This window comes from Denticeps clupeoides, chromosome 12 (assembly GCF_900700375.1).
Source record: "Denticeps clupeoides chromosome 12, fDenClu1.1, whole genome shotgun sequence".
NCBI classification, from domain to species: Eukaryota; Metazoa; Chordata; class Actinopteri; order Clupeiformes; family Denticipitidae; genus Denticeps; species Denticeps clupeoides.
In genome coordinates this window covers 12715715-12734551 of record NC_041718.1, presented here as the reverse complement: position 1 = coordinate 12734551, position 18837 = coordinate 12715715, and the positions used below count along the sequence as shown (strand labels likewise).

At 44.4% G+C, this 18837-nt stretch overlaps 1 protein-coding gene across 8 annotated transcripts in view; it reads right to left on the bottom strand.

Annotated features, from left to right (window-relative positions):
* The window catches only part of LOC114800397 (band 4.1-like protein 1), a 60864-nt gene extending 45638 nt beyond the window's left edge, over positions 1 to 15226 (bottom strand). For 3 of the 8 annotated variants that reach the window (XM_028997717.1, XM_028997720.1, XM_028997719.1), the window contains exon 1: positions 15039 to 15225. The gene's annotated coding sequence lies outside the window, so the exon portion shown is untranslated. Of the gene's footprint in view, positions 1 to 15038 lie in introns of all 8 variants that reach the window. The other 5 variants (XM_028997722.1, XM_028997723.1, XM_028997718.1 and 2 more) reach the window with 4 other exon arrangements.
* Between the last annotated feature and the right edge of the window lie 3611 nt (positions 15227 to 18837).

Sequence of the window (18837 nt, the reverse complement as noted above, 5' to 3'; positions counted from 1 at the left end):
CAGTTTAGGCAGTGATCAGGATTTGTTGTTCGAAACTCCAGAACGGAACACGTATCTGGAGTACCCCACCAGATTCAAGACCGTGTCTCCCCCTCTGAAGGAGTGTCTCCTGGGAGAGTCTGAGCCCCCCGCTGGGCAGTCTGCCGATCTCCCTGCCTGGGGTACCCCAGGAGCACCAGAACCATGCGACAGGTTTCCTCGACCACGTGGTGGCTTTCTTGCCTCAGGGGCAGTACAACAGGTCTCCTTGACCCCACGGTAGCCTCAGTGGGCCTTCGAGTTCCTGCCATGTCAGGAGCAGTGCAGGGTCCATTGCAGAGAGCTGTTGGGTGTACTTGAAGTCCAGGCAAGACTTCGGGGGGAAATCGGCTGCATTCAAAGATGGTGGGGTCATTCAGTCATGGATGCAGGAGAAAAAGGCCGACTTCACGGAAAACAGGGAGTAACAAATTCTTACTTGAGTACAGACATACAGGACATCTAACAGGTCACACTAGTCCCTTTACACAGGAATCGGTACAAAGCCACAGACAACATGAACTTCAGGACCAGAACATGAAGCCAGAGTCACGACCGGGTCAGATTGTATTAAATATCCATTTAATACATTTTTGTACGAAGTCAAGTTGCAATGGAAAGAGTAAGTAATTAGCTGACTAGCAATAAATCAATAATGAACAAAGAATGTATAGCAATATCAGGCAGAATTAAACAATATACCACGGCAAATTTTCTACTGTTTTTACCCGTAAGCATTTCTTTATGGATGCAGCAACATGCAAACACGCAAAGACACATAAAAAACATTCAAAAGATATAATAGTTCCTATTCACTTTGCCAATACACAATTGTGTGAAATGATGATTAATATGTTTTGCTAAATTGATTGTTTATCACATTTAAATACGTCTGGAAATAGCCTGCACACACCTAAAGTGTGTTCCTGCTGGTGCCTGGAAGCATGTCTTCTGATCAACACCCAGAGATCCCATCTGTGTGAGATGGAAGCATGACAGGTAATGCTAACAACTGCTGATCAATGGGACAATAAATTCAAAAGATCACACAGATCATATCAGTTTTTAAAACCCAAGAGGATTGTGTTTAACGGAACCTCATGCAAATCTGCATCTTAAAGCTGTAACACCCATGATACACCTAGTAAATAAAACCTGAAATAAAATGCAGATGAAGTGGTGCACCACGATGTGGTTAATCATATAAAATAGGAGCTGAATGAACACATGACAGCATTGCAGTCATGGAAATAAAAGGTCACTGCATAACCCTTCAGGAAAGTGTGTTGCCGGGCAACCCCAGGCCACAGGGCCAATTTTTTTTCTCCACCAAGTCATGGTGGTGCTCAGAGGTCAGAAGGGGGGGTGGGGGGTGAGGAGTTTTCCCATCTCCTGCAGTCACATTCATCAATCTCAATGTCTTATTGCTGCTTACGCCATGCTGATTCTGCCAGCAGTGCAGCAGCATTACAGAGGCTAGACGGAAAACAACTCACTCATTAGCGGTGAAAACCTTGCTAGTTAAAACATGAAACTGACTATTCCATTTTATTACATCTTTTCTTGACATCATTTGCATTATAGGGCTGTATGCCATTAGGCAAAAGTGACGCTGCCAATACTGTCATTTAATACATTTCAATATAATATCACCTGATTAAAGTGTAATGTAATCCCCAGGATGGGGCTGTGGCTGTGTGAGGCAGGAAACATCCACCTCTGATCCGTGTTAATACCATGACGTATGGTACACCCTACGTCAGCCTCCGCCTTTGACAATTTCAAACAGCACATGGGGTTCTGAGCCATTTTCAGCACACACAAAAAAAAAACGATGGCAGGACAGGGCAGGAAAAAAAGACACTCGACTACCAAAAACAGGGGATTTATTAACCCCAGACAATGACCCAAAGAGGAATAGAGACAATGAGACTATATTTATACCCTTAACATCAGACGCACACAATCAGGCATCAGGAACACAAACAGACAACATAAAAAAAAATTATATTGGTCTTGGAATTCAGGGGAAATATTACACCATGTTTGTAAGCAAAGTCATGCAATCCAATCCTAGCACATCTAAAATATTTTAGATAAGTATTACAAATTGAATGAATACTGCTTTTATGGCCTTCTGCACAACCTTTGCATGAGCAGAACATAAAATAACTAAGCTGCTTCTTTTCTGAATACTCCTACATGATCAGTAACATAACATTAACCAGGCATGGCCTTCACATGCAAATGCAGCCCTTCTCTTGTAACCACTCGTGTCTGATTGTGCAAATTGTGCAACTGCCCACAGCCATGACGCCACCAGAATCAGCGACGTAGAAGCAGGGCCCAGACCTGAACAGGCATGATTTGAATGGCTCTGATATGAAGTACTGAATTTTGGCTGCAGATGAAATGTTTAAAGCGAACAGTTGTTTGTTCGAAAGACATGACACTGATTGTGGCACTATCCACAGAGAGGTCCGAGCAATCTGTTGTGCGCTCTCAGAGCGCCGCCGTGTCACCTGGCTTTTGAGCACAGCCAATTAAACATGCAACAACATCGAAACGTGCTTTCGTTTTATACCACCCATGCGGGCAAACAGCTCAGCTTTCTTCTGAGCGAAGCGCCTCTGACTCAGTAGGTCAATACTGAATGTGCTGTATTTTTCTACTCCTGCTCGATAGTCATTTGGTGTGACCTTAGATGACAAATATAGCCATTTCAGTTCAGTTCATTTCAGTAACTGTGCGCACATGCCCCTGCTGTGAAAACTGACAAACAATCAGGGAGATTCAGCGTAATTATTATTGTCATAATAATTAACTAAAATAATATGGAGAGGAGTCCCTCATCAGACTCACCGGAGGGGTATACACAAATGGATGGAAAGACTGCAAATAGCATTGCACAGACCATAAGCTGCAAATCATCCCGGTTGCTGTGGAAACGCAGACACAACTCCGGCTCCGTGAAAATGCATTCCGCTTCTCAAAGTGGAGATAAGGTTTATTCAATTTAGTGCTGCTTGAGGAGAATATAAAATGCCCTTCCAAGATGGCCGTGCTGCATTTAATTTGACATTAGGGAAACAGGTACAGCTTCTGCCCGAATGAAAAGGGGAAAATGAGGCTTTGACTTTGCTTTCAGAGCCAAAATCAGACATCGGTTGCGATGGAGGATGGCTGGCATACAGTAAAAACCAAAGCATGGTACTTATATGTTTAGAGGAAATGGAAGCAGTAGGAATTGATCCAGGCATCTGTATGCCCTGAGGCTATTCAAGCTGCACCTTAAGGGAATTACGCTGGGCTCTGACTAAACAAACCATATGACAACACAGTTATTTTTTATTAGCAGGGCCTTCGATCAGGGAAGAAAAGACGGATTGGCCTCAATCGTTGCCATGTTTACTCGACTGTGAAAAATTCATGCGAAGAACTTACACACTTCCTACACTTCAGATTGACAAGGGAGAGGCCAGTCTACTGCTGCCAAAGGGGTTGGACTCAAATGCGGCTGGCAGTCATGTGGACAGCCAGGTGACAGTCATGTGTACATAGCTTGTTGTGTTTCAGAAGAAATTTAAAAGAAAATTTGGATTTAAAAAAATGCATTCCATTGGAAAGAATAGTTGGTTCCTTTTATGATGAAAGGACAGCGTTGTTCCACATTTTGGGCTGAATCCAAGGAATGAATGAAAGCATAACAGACATGACAATCATTCAATGCTTGGTTCCTTGAGTAATTTGGTATTATATTTCTTGCCTGGCAAGATGCAAGATTTAGACAGCTCATGTTCTTTTATATTGAGGTCAGTGCACCTTAGACGCGTCTCATTTCGCCCCACACACTGCTCACCAAGGGTGATGGGTTAAATGCAGAGGACTCATTTCATTGTGTGCACCACGTGCTGCACTGTGCTGTATATCACAATGACACTTTCACTTTCATGTGTGGTCTAGCCTACATATATTTTTGAAAAAATAAGATAAGATGATCCTCCATAAGTCCCACAAGTGGGAAATTTACACTGTGAAGACAGTACTAGATAGGTGCAGCAAAAAATAAATTGTATAATGGCTTTGCCGACAGTATAATATAAAAAGTTCACTGTACACTATAAATAATATAAATTATATATATTAACATATATAACTGAAATAACTGAAAACATGTTTTATATTCTAGTTTCTTCAAAATAGCCGCCCTTTGCTCTGATTACTGCTTTGCACACTCTTGGCATTCTCTCGATGAGCTTCAAGAGGTCGTCACCTGAAATGCTTTTCCAACAGTCTTGAAGGAGTTCCCAGAGGTGTTTAGCACTTGTTGGTCCCTTTACCTTCACTCTGCGGTCCAGCTCACCCCAAACCATCTCGACTGGGTTCAGGTCCGGTGACTGTGGAGACCAGGTCTCCACTTTTTGTTAAGTACATAACTCCACATGTGTTCATTCATAGTTTTGATGCCTTCAGTGAGAATCTACAATGTAAGTGGTCATGAAAATAAAGAAAACACATTGAATGAGAAGGTGTGTTTTTGGCCTGTACTGTGTGTGTGTGTGTGTGTGTGTGTGTGTCTGGCCAACTGTACATGTACCTCATAAGTTGCCAAAAGGCACAGAATCTTGGGATAAGTTGCGACAGATCCAACTGGAAGATCTCTTATAGACTGACAAAAGGAAGATGCATTTCAGGGCAGCATTTTATGGACATTAAGCCATCATTCATTTCCAACTTGAATTGTGACGTGCCCAAAGCTTCAAGGTCCTTTGCAAATGTCATATCAAGTATGCCTTCATAATTTATTCAAGATTCAAGATGGGTTTATTGTCAGTACAACAGTATACACAGTATACCGTGCATTGAAATAATGTTTCACACACATAGTGCAATCATAAAAGAAAGAAAGTTCATCTTCTGACACCAGAAGATGAACTTCAATGATGATTTTCAAAATGAGAGCTGCCAACATGGATGATTCACACATCCACTACCTCATTCAGGAGGATTTAAAATGTGCAAATGTAGCTCTCTGAAATCTCTTACACAATCTCAAAGGCAGTGAATGCAATTCATTGCATAAAGAACAAAACTTTGTAGTAAAACTTTTGAAATTTGTAGTGACAAAACACCACTAAATAAATAAATGTACACATGTAAATGTGCTTTAGTCATTTCAAGTGAAGGCCTTGAAGACATCCAAAACTGTGACTGGCAAAAGCTCAGTTGCCAGGCGAAGACTCACACTGCTGTAGCCTCTACTTAAAAAAACTGCGAAAACAATGACTTCTTACACGCCGTCTGTCATTTTCTGACAGCCACTCCTAGGGCACCAGTAGGCAGTCACTCTTCTGACTGTCAGCTGGCAGCTTCAGCCCTAACTCAGTGCCTACAGAAGGAAGAGGAGGTGTTTGTTTATGCCAGCGTGTGTGTTTTATGTTATTTCAGCCCTTCTTGGCTTTGGCTGAGCTGTCGGCTGATAACATTTCACATGTTATCGTCAGCCCTGGTTCTGCAGCTCGCTCGCTCCTCTCTGTGCATGGACGCCGCGCCTTCAGTGAGACGGAAGGTAGGCCGGGCTCCAGAGCCGGCTCCAACACTCTCCTGTTTGTAAAAGGGCCATTCATGTCCTTTTTAGGATCACTGCGAGGCTGAGCAGAGGCTGAAGGGACCCTGTGTGTTACTGTTGTCTGTGACAGAGCGCTTCAGATAGGGAGAGTGGCCCGGCTCAGCGCTAAAGGCATGAGTATCACGAGTAACAAGGACATGTCCAAAACTGACAACAACCGCTGTGTCTGGTGTCTCTCCATAAAATAAAGTGCCCATTTCTCCAACTAGCAGCTAATATTACAGTTACAGGACATCAGTGTGTAGCAGCTGTCATAAATTCAGAACAGTTTAAAGTTGATCTACATGCCAACATGTCCATATATATGCCTTACTGTAGCATCTGTACTAGTTTTTATAGATAAAAGATTTGTAGAATAACTGATACTGCTTTTTTGAGTATATACACACACACACACACACACACACACACTTGAACAACATATCAGATAACGCTCCGGTGCAGATGTTAGTTTTTTTAAAACTGAAAGTTATGTATATGCTATATATATATATATATATATATGTGTGTGTGTGTGTGTGTGTGTGTGTGTGTGTGTGTGTGTGTAAAAATATAAATAGTATATACATAACTTGAGGTACATTTTCAGTTTTTAAAAAACTTGCATCCACATGGGAGGGTTATCTGATATGTTGTCATGCACACAAAGACACTGATAACGGCCCCATGCTGCTTTAACCCCCATCCACACCTACCGCTGTAACTCTAACTGTAACTCTCACAGGTAATGTACTACTACAGCTGACATCTGACTCTCTTGTGACTGTATTAATGTAGTATTGTTCTTATTGCTATAACTTGTTGCGGTCAACAGTCAATAATATTCATATTTAAACTAAAATGTAAACAATGTGTTTAGTTGGGCCTTCGTTACTTAATTTTAATGCCAGTCGTAATGAGACTAATCAGGGAGCTAAAGGTTGGTGGAGCTCATTGAGAAAAGCAGAACCACTGCTTTAAAAGAATAGTTCAGACATTTTGCTCATATGATTCACTAGGTTGCATTCTGTAGTCTGCGACCCAAAATATCATTGATCCATTCACAGCATTTTTAATAACTGTATAATAAATTGAGGACGTACAAATGTGAAAACAATAATTAATTATGTAGAGCACATTTTCCACATTTTGGGGCAGTAGTGGCCTAGCGGTTAAGGAATCAGCCCCATAATCAGAAGTTTGCCGGTTCGAATGCCGGTCCACCAAGGTGCCACTGAGGTGCCACTGAGCAAAGCACCGTCCCCACACACTGCTCCCCGGGCGCCTGTCATGGCTGCCCACTGCTCACCAAGGAAGATGGTTAAAAGCAGAGGACACATTTCGTTGTGTCACTGTGTGCTGTGCTGCAGTGTTTCACAATGACAATCACTTCAGTTTCACAAAAAAAATTCACTTTCAATGATTTTTGTAAGAGATCTGGAACATTCTGTTCATTGTGAATGATGCAACATTCAAGTGCCCACTGTCACCGAGCCATTCTTAATCTGACTGCTTCTAAATTTCTATGAACTAGACAAAGAAGTGCATGTAAAAAGCGGCAGATTTTTTAACCGTTGGAAAGGGCCCAGAAGCAGCCGGTCTGCTGGCTCTGCTGTGTGTGTGTATGTGTGTGTGTGTGCCGAGTCTGGCTGTTGAGAAGGGTGGCTGAGTTGGAGAGCAGTGTTGAAGCTGACAGTGACACGGTGAGAGGTTTATTTTCAAGACTGTTTTCACAGCTTGGTAACAGGTGCTACAGCGCAGAAGAAACGCTGTTCAACAGAGCCGAACAATCTCGAAGAATCTCGCAATAAAGCAATAAATAAATAAATGAATGAATGAATGAAATATTTATACACGGAGGATAATACCGGCTGAATCACCTCAGTATTAATATGCAATTAAACTAAGCAATGAGATGCCAGGCTAAAGTCGAACTTCCACAACTCCACCCATGGAACAAATTTTTTCTTGTGTCTATACTTGCCTCTGCAACTGGCACCTCTCCCTCGCCAATGAAATTCAACAAATCCTAAAAAGATCTGCCTGTTAAGTGGCAGTCTCTGTGAGACGGAGCAGAATTGATTTAAAATACTGCTCACTTTCGGTGTAATTTTGCACGGGAGAGGTCATTGATTCACGGTGAAAAACTAGCTTGGAAATGGCGCTGAAACCCCATCACAGCCAATAAATGAAGGACAAAATGCGAATAGCAACCAACTAAATGATGCTTTTGTGCAATTACGCCGTTCTTTTCACGTTCTCGGACCAGTGATGTCTCTGCAAGATCAGTACAAGAAGGTAATTTATCAAAAGAACTTTATTTCCCTGTTCGCCTGTGAGTGGTATGGTATATCCTTTAGGCAAAAGCGGGATTTAAGGGAAAATGAAGCTCCCGAGCGCATCGTGCTGAAACCGCCTTGTGTAACCGCGCCTTCCACTTCACGCCCGGGGACCGCAGTGTTGCTCAACTCATAGAGGAGGCGCAGATGCCGGAAAGAGAACGAGGGAGAGCTGTCTGTGTCAAACCAGCTGGACCGGTTTGGGAGCCACAGGAAGGCCCCGGAGGGACGGGGTGCAGTCTTTACTGCCCGAAAAAAAAAAAAAAAAAAAGCACATGAAGCCCTGCTGACATCCCACACAGTCGGTGAGAACGGAGCGAGACAACAAGACTCCTTTTTGATCAATGTCCTGTCCAATTACAATGAAAAAATGATGTGGGGCTCCAGCACCTTGCAGGAAGCTGCACACACAGAACATGATTAAACCCGGGACCCCTTTATCTATTTTTCTCGGGATGGGGGTCTCGCTTTTCACATGAAACAGTGCCAGCACGTGGAATCTAAATCTGAGCTCCCAAACCTTCAGGTGAGGGGAATATTAAAGAAGAAGCCCATGCGCGCATGCAGCCCCCGACACGAACATCGTATTATAGGCGTAATTTATTCTTGAAAGCAGCCCACTGTCAGCGCATTTGAAGACAATGATCCACGAACTGAACACGTCGCAGGGGAACAGCAGCCAGGCAACCTCAGTGTACGATTCCTGCAGAGGAGGCTGGTCTGGAGGAAAAGAAGGGATAAGAAAGCGTAAAAAGACAATGGTGGGGGGGGTAAATTGGCTCCGGCGAATCTGCTGACTCACTGCGACCCGCGGAGCACGGCGGCGTGGCTCTGACGAGGCTTCGCCGGCTCCCCTTCAGAAGGACATCCCGCCACATCCCATCATGCCTCAGCAAAACCTCTCCGGCGCATCCATCAACGTTGCTGTGCGTTCCACATTCAAGCGGCAGCAATTCATTACACCCCCCACTTGCAGGCATCGTGCAGGATATGAAAAACATTTATTTTAAAAATCAAGAAAAAGCCCAAGATGGACAGCTCTGGGCCGCGCTAAAAATAGCCCCTCAGAGAGAGGGGCGGGGTGGGGTGGCACAGTGGCGCAGGGTGCATGAGAAGCAACGTGACCGGGGCCTTCGGAGGGGGGGGGGCAAACCTCACCGCTATCCCATCACCACCCCTTCGCAAGGCCGAGACGGAAGCCCCAGGGTGCGAGTTGGCGCGATGAGGAATTTGGCATGAGCCTCACAATGATAGGTACTAATGGACACCAAGTACCCCACGCTTTATTAACCTCGGCAGCGCGGCACACGTGGGACGTCACCGTGCCTTCGGTGGTTGCTGTGTAATGGCTTGAGTGGGGCTAAATAAAAAAAAGAGAGAGAGTGTAAGGAGGGGGATGGGTAATGTTTATTTGCATTCTGAGCTCAGCTGAGAATTGGGAGATGCTGTTTGCTCTACGCCCCCTGTGGCGGTGATGGTGGATACCAGAGATACTCACTAAATACTCACACGCAGCCAGCAACGACAGTCATGCAGGCACGTCGTTCGTCCCATTCACTCCCCGGCCCATTCCTGTCCCCAGACCCAGGAAGTCAGAGACACCCCCAAACGTTCCATTCAGCCCCCATTACTGAGACTGATGAATATGTCTGAAGTCATGATGGCAGCTGCTACAGACCCGTCCCTCCGACGCTGCTGCGGTTAGAATGCATGAAATGAAGTCCTCTGAGAAACGGCAGGAGGGGACGCAAGGGTTCTTGAGGCGAACGCTGGGAAATGCAAGTCGGACGTAAGGGGGATGAGATGACAATCAATCCCAGCATCCTCGGGTACACTCGCCGAGCCGAGATTGACGCCGGCTGATTTGCGTTGCAAATGCTGGCAAGCAGCCGCCCGGGCCGTGCAATCGAGGACGCGCGCGGTGACACACGGGGACGCCCGTGCATGCCGAGACACACACACACACACACACACACACACAGAAACTATCAGGCCCGACTACAACAGATGCGCCACTTCGGCGGCGAAAAAAGGCAGGGAAGAGCTTTGAAGCCGGGATCTGAAGAAAGGCAGCTGGCTGGTCGCTCGGGGACGCCAATCCCTGTCAACAGGGTGACGGGTCAAGAGTTCTCCTGTGTGCCCCGTGCTGGCAAACTTATTCGCAAAATGTCACAAATCCCTGCTCGAGCCTACCTTCCAACTGTCAGTTGTGCTTAGCATCGCGAGCATTTCAAAGGCCTAAATATCAGCAGTTTGACAAGCAAAGTCATTTCTCTTTCCTCAGATCAGACAAAATGTCATCACGATCTGTCTAGGCGAATAAAAGGCTTTCCCGGGTTAAAAAAGAGATTAATCCCATTCCGTTCGACGTCTCACATCCACGATGCGCGCAGAATTCAATGTTTTAGTCTAGCTTTTTAACTGTAATCGTGTCCTACGTGATTTCAGCTATGGTTTGAGTTGGATTCTGTACAGCACTTTGGTTGACTGTGAACTTTTTAAAGTGCCTTAGAAATAAAATAGTTTGTTTGTGTTTTACTTTCAAGAAAAGGCATAACAATCTTTTTACACGGCAATTAAACAAGTTATTGTACTCATTGCATGATATGTCTTCTGTAAAAAACAGCCCTCTAAAACAATAGCAGAATCTGATCGGGCGTGGGCGGCGCCTGTTTCGGATTTTCAGATGTCACAAACAAATGTCGTTGGTTTCAGAAACGGCTGAAAGGCACCGAGCCCCGCCCAGCCGCGCATTCCATTAATTCTCGGTGCCACGGGGCTGCAGGTGATGAAACATAAACCAGGTGTCATTTTTTTGCATCATAACACTAATGCAAAGCGTACAGCAGGGCACATTTAATCACCTTAAGATTGCACACTGCACTTTATGTACACTCTGTTTATAAGATTTCGATTTTCGGCCTATTTATTGTAATGCACATTGTTCATCTTTATGCACTTATAGACCTATGTACATTCATGCATATATTTATATTCAGTGTATGTGTTTATTTATAAACAGTATAAACATATCCTACAACTTGTACAAATAACACTTACACACATCCTGACACATTGTTGTTGTTGTTTTCTTTTATACCGGAATCATATTCCTCGTATGTGCTTGCACATACGAGGCCAATAAACACGATTCTGATTCTGATTTAGAGCGCCCCAGTGTCTGTACTAAGTGTCTACGATACAGATTGAGGCCCAGCATACATTGTAAACTTTTTTTGGCTCATCGGACACATGCGCACACATGACAGCGTGATACCTCATGTTCGGTTTATTCACGCTGGCGAAACTGAACACTAGCAGTCGGAGTCGCAATCATACGGTTTACATACCTGTTGTACCCAAGTGTCGCGCAACATAATTTGTAATGGTTTTTTTAAGACTGATTTATATCGGCACAGCCTGTAGAAAGCAGAATAAGCAGAGAATGGACCGTGTGGGATGGTGTGTCAGGTGAGGGGAGTATCGATTTCTATATCGTCGCTTAGGCAGTTAATCAGACACAACCTACGGTCCGGTGGATTTTACACATTCTGGTCTCAAGCCTGACAACCTGACTCAACCCACAGCAAAGAGAGTTTTTGTTTTTTCCAGAAGTCACAAAATCATTTCATATCAGCAAAACATATTACATTCACAGATATTGAAGCAACTGTGCAACCTCCAACCCACCCAGGTGGGTTCGACCTCTCCCTAGGTTTCTTGCACTTTTCTTCCACTACATTTTTTTGAGGCTGGGGAATGGAAAGAGGTCTGTTAAAGCCAACTGAGGCTGGGCTACACAAGAAATTGGTGTACTTCCCCTGGCCAATTTACTCCGGAACTAACAGTTGTTAGGTGTTCTTGGATTATTGGAGAAGTGTGCAAGGAAACCATTGGTGATGGCACTTTAACCCCATAAAAGAAAAAAAAACACCACAAAAAAAACATTGGTTTTCTATTTCTATGGCCCCACTATCATGAAATGAGTCTTTAAAACCTTTAAACTACAAAATTTCGCAAAACAAGAGACACCTCATCCTGTTTTGACTATTGATTTCATCCCAAATTAAAGCATTACTAATATTATATTATATGTAATAGTGGACATGAACTTATTTAGTTAATTGTTTAACATTGATACATAAGAACATGATTTTACATGATCTTATTTTACACAAGCCAAATTGAAAAATACAGTCTCTTACAGTCTCTATTGTTCTTTCCTTGTTTAATAGCAAATGGCACTCTTCACATGGCATCTAACAAAACCCCTAATGGGCCTACAGAAGATATCCAGATTTATATATCTAGACTGCATGGATTTCGTACAGCACTGGGCTGCCCAGCTGTTCTAAAGGAAGACGATCTATGATCATTTCTAAGCTCTATCTATCTTTTCCCCCGCTGCATGTTCCCGGCACTTATTATGGTAAAAGCAGTCAGCGATGAGATGCTACTCAGGCCGGTGCAATTCTGCTTTGAATCTGAAAAGAAGAATCTCTGCAATGCACTTATGCGCTTTTCTTTTTCTCCCCGAACAGCAGGAGCACCACGTGGAGGCAGAACAAATGGACATTTCAGAAGTGCGGTGAGAGCTGTCAATGGCTAACGCGTTTTCAGAACCCGTACGCAGTCTGCTGGGCGCAAGTGCATGAATGGAGAGAGTATCAGTTACAGAAGGCGTCAGTCGCTCCCTGCGTTACTATGATCTTGGTGCTTCGGCGCTGTCGGGTGAAACTGAGCCCTGCACTATATATGAAAAAAAAAAAAAAAAAAAAAAAACGTGCCAGTGTTTACGCTCGGGCCCATGTGACTCTTCCGGGTCCTGCTCCATAACAACACCTTAATTACAGCGTTCTTTTTTTTTATAATGCACTGCCTCGGCAATTACCGGTGACAGCCTAGTGCTGCCTCGCCAGGGCCTGTACCCCATGCACTTTATAAAGCGTTGGTGCAGGCACTCCGTCTTGCTTGTTTTTCCAGCAGCCTGAGTGAACTTGTCTGCCTGGAGGGGTTTGCCAGTGTCTGAGAGGGTGTGAGGTTTAGCATAACAGCTGTGTGTGTGTGTGTGTGTGTGTGTGTGTGTGTGTGTGTGTGTGTGTGTGTTCGCTAACGTTGGTGAATTTGTGCTGGGTTTGTGACTGGACCGCATCAGAACTGAATGGCGCGTGTGTCACGGGAGCTTGAGTCAAAGTCAAAAAATCCAATTTACGCTGGCAGCCTACGTGAGACAGTTCCATCCAGGCAGATGAATAAACGATGCTGCCGTCACAAGAGGCGGCGTGAAATGACTCCAGAATTCCGTCCAGGGAGGGCTTGCATTTTCAGCGCGTGTGTGTGCTCGGCAATGTGCTAGATGAATATTTTCTCTTTAAAGAATCACACAGTGTCCAAGAGGTGAGAAACGACCGCACAGCTTCTCACAGCAGGTGTATAATTGTGGGAAGGCTTTGAAAAGGACAGATGTGACATCGTGAATGATCCCTATTCTGCCAGTATGATGCAAGGTTGTCCTTTTTTCACATGCCCATTCTTCACTTCTTTTTTCTTTTTTTTTATTATCTTGCTTCACCAACTAATTCTCCAACTAAACAATACCATTAATGTTTGATAACAGACTCTTCCGGCTTCGTTCCTTCAGACCAGAGGTGCCTGAAAACATGCTTCAGGTTGTTGCTGAGATCAGAAAGGCCCGGCACAGTGAGAGACGCAAGTACAGGGCAGCAAAGGAATGTTAAAAAGGGCCAACCTGCAGGAGAGGTGACATGCCGCCTCTGGCTAAAGGGTCAAACAAAAGCTATTTTCATTGCAGGTTAAGATCCATGCTACAATTCCAGTAAACTATAGAGTATTTATTGTTTTCAAATGGCCTGCATAATTAAACACTGCTACTGTTTTGCAGTTCTAATGTAGTAATAATTAAACTGAATCAATTAGATCTGCACGGTTATGTCCATTAGATATGGCTCTTGCATTCATTAGGCCTGCTTCATTCTCATGCATTTCTGCATTTCTTTTAAAAACATCATTAGCCTTTAAGACCAGAACAGCACATAACACTTCAGATCTCTGAATGCAGCAGTCTCCACATGCACTTCTCTTTGTCGTTATATTACATAAGGCTCCTGGAGCCCTGATGACCATCCTCATGGAATGGTGATGTTTACTCTGCACCCCCCCACCCCCTGCCACTGCCAACCATGGATAGTTCTGCCATCACCACTCCATTCCATAAGGAATTAAGGTCTCAACCGGGGTTGCCAGATCTCGTCGTAAAAAAAAAAAAAACATTCTACCAGTCACACTGAGGAAGTGTTAATATGTACCTGTGAGTTATTCTGTGTTTTTTATTTATTTCTGTCTTTTAGGGAGCAGGCGCTAAATGGTCAGTGCATTTTATACAAAGAGCCTCATCTAATACTGACTTTATTCAAAACTGAAGTACTATGAACTATAAATGAAACTAAATAAATGTTGTGCTGTGGGCTATCTCTACAGCACAACTATTTAATCTCACAACAGAGCGACTTTCTGGGTGGGGGGGGGATAAATCACTTTCGCTTATAATCAGCTGACTTGGCAACAGCACTCTCGGTCCCCCAGAATTAATAGGCGCGGCGCTTCAACACGCACGCCCGCTGTTCAAAGCTGTCACTCGCGCCCAAGAAAAACAGCCCTTCCGTGAATCCCAGTCCCGGGTCCTTATTTCCGCGAATTCGCCCGCTGGCCGCCGTTTCCTGCGTAACGTCATCGTCATATGTTCACATGTTCCCCTCCCGCCCCTCCACGCTCTTATTCCCACCGTCGCATTACAAGCCCCGCGGTCACATCTGCGTACGACCCAAGTCCGTCATGCGCACATCGCAGACATGTGCAGCCGGCAACGGGTCCCTGGTGCAAAACTGTGCAGAAGAGAAGTGGGGAATCGGCTTGAGCAGAGAAGCATGGGAGGGTTTAAAAAAAAAAAAAAAAAAAACACACCGTCACACGCGCGGCGTTCCCGGCGCGTAAGATCAACAATTTGGTGGACGAACAGGTTGAAAAACGGGCGAAATCTCAGATCCGCGCCTTACCGTGACCGTCAAGCCCGCGACCAGGTGCGGAACATCGAGGGTCCTGGGCGCGCCGCAATCCCGCCACTGTTGCCTTGCTGGGGACGCGCGTACCGTCCGAAGCAGTGAAGAGTGAGAGAGGGAGAGGGAGAGAGCGGGAGAGAGAGAGAGAGAGAGAGAGACAGCCTCTCACACAGCCTCTCAACGGCAGACTGACCTGTACATGTAATTCTGTCAAGATCGCCCATTATTATTATCATCATTATTATTATTATTAACATATAAATAGGTTTGACGAGATGAATGCCTTCGAATGCACATAGAGTGGAAAGATGAAGACTGAGAGGTCAGGCCAGCTTACTTTGTGTATCACAGTTCTAGTAAGCAAATCTTCGGCCACGTGGACACCCTGTCATTTACAATCCCAAATGTTTGGAAAAGTGCTGCGACAAGCTCAGCAGATAATATCCAACGAATCTCAGTAACACCTCGGCTGCTTGTTTTTCTGTCTGTGCAGCATGACGCTTCGTCTTAAAAATGCATCCCTTTTGCTTGCCTGTCTAATGGTTGGTGAGCACTGTACAGAAAATCTGACCCTAAATTGGCAATATTCATTCAATGAACAGGGAGCTAATAATATAATACCTGCCTTTTAGCATTGTTCTGATGTTTCAAAATCAAACTTTGCTGCGGTGGGTGATGGCACAGACATTTAATGGAAGGGTGGTGATGTTGGGCATGACGATGTGTCCTCCAAACGCACTGTGTCTCAGCGGTGGATTTGGCCTGCAGCGGGCTAGCTTTATGCCGCTAGGCTTATGTTTGCATGGCATGGGGCTTGTGAGCGGACCACCCCGGGCCCCCTGATTCCAAACTGCCTGAGATGACATTCTGTGAGGTTTGCTCTCTCGGAATTAATCGGCTGAACATCTTTCATTTCAATCTCTGACCTCTAACTTGCACAATGAAATGACCTTTGCAGCAGCTCCGAAGCTCAAGTGCTTCACTTCCAATCAGTGGCCAGTGCAATCACTGTGCAGAGTTAATTAAGATATTTGTAATTAGAGTCATGCACTCACACACTTTAATAGGGGGAATCTGCAGAGACACGTTTTATCTATTAACCATATCAGTAAAATCCCTGTCACTTGCACGCAGAAATCCATGAAAAAAACTTCCAAAACATTAAAACAATAGCATGAAGCATGATGCATATTTCCATTTTCAGTGGAAATATGCATCAGATAAAGACACTGTCAATGTTATGGCCATTGAAGATGCATTTGAACTGTTGGCACATGTCAGGGCATCTCTGTTACTCTGCAGGAAGGAAAGGAAATATGTTCAGGTCCTTTGCAGTGATTTTTAACTTTTCACAACATCACCAATGATTCACATGGATGATTATTCACAGTCACATTTTATTGATTTGCAGTCACACTGTCCTCTAAAGATACAAGTGCATGGAAAGTGTGTCTGCAGAACCCCCTGTCCGCCGAATGTATTCATTACTTCCTTTAATCACCTTCATTGACGATCTGCATACTCCACAAAATAATTATTGCACATAGTGGGCTATGCCACATGGTCCCTCTTGTTCACGTAAGCAAAAAAACTGACACAAGACACCTACTGCAGTATAAAAAAGGACACTGTACCATGGGATCAGCACATGTATCCTACCCTCTCGAAACTAAAACAATCACATGCGCATATTCAGCACTTTCCTTTATCTTTCTGTTGTTCGTCTCCTGGTTCCAAATCTGCAGGCTGCAGGGTTCTTCTGAACTCCTGAACATGAACTACACTTTTTTTTTTTTAACCTCATTCATGCTATTCTTTGAAGTACATTTCACCACCCAAAGGACTATTGTGTTTGTCAGAGAATAACACATACATTGCATTTCCAAAGCTGTTCTGAAGAAAGAAGTGAAGAGGCTGAAGAGGTAGTAAGTGCTTGTTAACTTTAATTCAACAATTAGAGCACTGAAAAAAATTGGTTGTGGCGCTGTTTCTCGGGAGCACCATTCATATGCAGGCAAAGCCAGAGCTACTGCGATTATGCGAAGGAGAAATCAATAGCTGACACTGGTCAGGGTTCTGGTCTTCCTGATTATCTGAATTCCGATAAAAGTCGGTGCACAATACCTTTAAACAAGCAGCTGATATCTTGGCAGCACAGATTTGAGATAGATGTGTGGCACGTACGCCCGAGCAGGGTGGACCCGTTATCAGCTGCAATGCGCTGGACCGTCTTCCTCCTTCCTTCCCCTGCGGGGTGGAGGTCTCAAGGGCTGTGAGAAGTTGAGGCCTGGAAGGAACAGCATCCCTCTGGAAGCTGTGCTCAGGCTGCTGCGAGTCGCCCTTGGCTGGCCGGCCCTGTGGCTTACAGAACTGCTGAAACTGGGAATATTCAGATGAGATGCGGTGCTGCATCAGATCACAGCTCACAAGGTGTGTGTCGGGCAAAGCAGATTAATGCAGATGAGTAATCAATTTTGCTGCCTCTAGTGTCTTTCCATTTCATCCAGTTATGCTAAGTGCCTCAGTGTCTTGTAACGTTGCAAACGTTGTTGTAATGTTGTAATTTTGTAAGTAGCAACACTAAATGGAGACTTACACCCAGCATATAACCATTGTACAGCAAAGGCTGAGAGACAATAGTGATGGATGACTTGCAGCATTTTGCAAAGGAACAAAAAAAATCTTGCATCCTGTCTCTTCACAATCTTATCCTGCGCTGTCTCCGCCTATCAGCGTTTCCCTCTGCCACTCTTGGTTTAGCCTTTGTTTTAAAACGGATACCTCTGTGATATGTATGAAGATACAGTACAGGCCAAATGTTTGAACACACCTTCTCATTCAGTGTGTTTTTCTGTTTAGCACTTGTTGGCCCCTTTGTCTTCACTCTGCGGTCCAGCTCACCCCAAACCATCTCGATTGGGATCAGGTCCGGTGACTGTGGAGGTCAGGTCTCCACTTTTTGTAAAGTACATAACTCCACATGTGTTCATTCATAGTTTTGATGCCTTCAGTGAGAATCTACCAACGTAAATGGTCATGAAAATAAAGAAAACACATTGAATGAGAAGGTGTGTCCAGACTTTTGGCCTGTACTGTATATAAATCGAAACGAGCTATTTCAGCCACCCAGATGCTTTGGATGTCTGACGCTACGTGGTCTGGGGTTAGATTACATTCGGGCACTGTGTGCATCTCTCCGGCATCTGCCATCAGATGTGGGGGAGGGAGGACACTCCCTGTCATGACCTGTTGCCCATGTGCATCCTGGCAGGCCGGGTATTTCAGATGGCAGCGCGGCCGCCCTTCTGACAGCTGCACAGGAAGAAGATAAATTGTGTTCAGGGTCACCAATGGCTCCATACATGACTCTGCGCAATTGTGCAGCAACGCTGCAATAACTGAACTCCTGCAACCCCCCCCCTGAAAGTTTCCTGGCAGTACATTGGTATGCACCCTGTACAATTAGTTTAAACTAAACATAATGTAAATGTTTCTAAATTGGCAATGAAAATCTGTTAGATTACTTAAAGACAATATGGGGATTTAATTAACCTTATACCTTGCCACATGAAACAAGTCTTTTGAATGCTAAGTACTGCATTAGCTTGGTCACTGGACAATTACGCTAGCCATTACTTTCTAGACATAGCCTTTTTCAGGCAGTCCAGTCCACTTATAAGTGACATTTTATATTATGAGACACTGGTAACAATGTAAGATACCGGTTTAATCCACATACACATTTCCAAAAATTCTCAGATGAGCACAGGAAATATTTTATATGAAAAATACCTTT